This window comes from Triticum aestivum, chromosome 4A (genome assembly GCF_018294505.1).
Source record: "Triticum aestivum cultivar Chinese Spring chromosome 4A, IWGSC CS RefSeq v2.1, whole genome shotgun sequence".
NCBI lineage: Eukaryota > Viridiplantae > Streptophyta > Magnoliopsida > Poales > Poaceae > Triticum > Triticum aestivum.
Window position 1 is genome coordinate 621,932,484 of NC_057803.1, and position 1,871 is coordinate 621,934,354.

A 1,871-nucleotide genomic window follows, 5' to 3' on the forward strand; every position below is an offset into this window, starting at 1 on the left:
CAACAACTATAGTATTTTTTTGTGTCAAGCATCGTTTGTTATTCCCTAACAAAAAACACAAGTGCCCATTATGCTCTTCCATTAATTTGGGCCACATCAAGAGAGATCCGGCTTGCAACTGGCGGCCTGCCACGCGCCCTATGGAAAGGCCCTGGGCAAAACAAACGCTCGTTTGTTTAGTCCCACATCGGCCAGCCGGGGAGAGTCGGACTGGTTTATAAGGCAGAGCGCCGCAGCTAGCATCGTCCCTGGAACGATACAAAGAAGATTAGCATGGCCCCTGCGCAAGGATGACACGCACAAATTGAGAAATGGTCCAAATTTTATTTGAGATTTTCCGCGCAAATCACTGGAGCCTTGTTTCTTGCACTTGCGTGTGCAGCTATTCATACCGAAAGGCCCTTTAGTTTACTTTCTCTATCAGAGAGGTCCTCAATACTGCCTTTTTAAATTTTGATCCACACACTTTCTCTTTTTTGTTATTGCAGATATAACCTTTCTGGAGTAACTTTTATCTTTTTAATCTATTATCACACGTTTATGATTAGTCTTCCGTTTCAGTCCTCCCACATGTAGTGTGTTCCTTCAATTTTTTATTGCCTTTATTCCTTACCATCAACTGTGATTCGGTCATAACGCAAAAAAAATATGTTTCATTAGTCTAATTTGTTTATGTTACCACCTAACAAACTCATCTAAGACTTGTGAGAAAACTCTCTCGGACACTAGGCTGGATTGTGGTGCACTCGAAAGAATCTCATCTTCAAACCTTTTTGTCTTTAGTGTACAATAACCAGTGGTCGATGAATTACATAGGTCAACCGGTGAAATCTCAATCTTTATGTAGAAAATTATATATGTTGCATACCATTTTATATATCTAGTCACACCAAAGACACGGTAAGCCAGCTTAGCATGAACCTTTTAGCACTATGGTCTTTGAAATATGTACCTGTGGCAATAACTTGATATCGTTTAAGCTCCTTCACGCACAAGTTTGCTTTTAAAAAAGTTTTGATTTGCATAATCCACCATTCATAAATTGTGAACAACCAAAAGGTTTTGTTGATCCCTCCTTTCCTAAACGTGCATGTGCCCTCCCCCCACGCGCGGCAACAACTATACTATTTTTTTGTGTCCAAGCATCGTTCGTTATTCCCTAACAAAAAACACGAGGTCATGGTATGCTCTTTCATTAATTTCGGCCACATCAAGAGAGATCTGGCTTGCAACTAGCGGCCTGCCACGCGCCCGATGGAATCTAGGTATAGCTAGACATAGCCATGGGCAACACAAACGCTCGTTTGTTTAGTCCCACATCGGCCAGCCGGGGAGAGACGGTCTGGTTTATAAGGAAGAGCGCAGCAGCTAGCATCGTCCCTTCGGGGACATCCGACAAAATTGGAATGATACAGGGAAGATTAGCATGGCCCCTACGCAAGGATGACACGCACAAATCGAGAAATGGTCCAAATTTTTTTGATATTTCCGCGCAAATCCCTGGAGCCTTTTTTCTTGCACTTGCCTGTGCAGCTATTCGTACAGAAAGGACCTTTAGTTTCCTTTCTCTATCAGAAGAGCGCAACGAGGTTATTCCTAAATGTGCATGTGCCCTCCCCCCACGTGCGGCAACAACTATAGTATTTTTTTGTGTCAAGCATCGTTTGTTATTCCCTAACAAAAACACAAGGGCCCATTATGCTCTTCCATTAATTTGGGCCACATCAAGAGAGATCCGGCTTGCAACTGGCGTCCTGCCACGCGCCCTATGGAAAGGCCCTGGGAAAAACAAACGCTCATTTGTTTAGTCCCACATCGGCCAGCCGGGAAGAGTCGGACTGGTTTATAAGGCAGAGCACCGCAGCTAGCAT

At 43.7% G+C, this 1,871-nt stretch overlaps 1 non-coding gene and 1 pseudogene across 1 annotated transcript; both read left to right on the top strand.

Moving 5' to 3' along the window:
• The first annotated feature begins 246 nt into the window (after nt 1–246).
• On the top strand, nt 247–326 carry LOC123088829 (uncharacterized; annotated as a pseudogene).
• Nucleotides 327–1,376: 1,050 nt separating this feature from the next.
• On the top strand, nt 1,377–1,479 carry LOC123088796 (U6 spliceosomal RNA). The gene has a single exon (XR_006442103.1). It is a non-coding gene; the product is annotated as a U6 spliceosomal RNA (small nuclear RNA).
• Nucleotides 1,480–1,871: the final 392 nt, after the last annotated feature.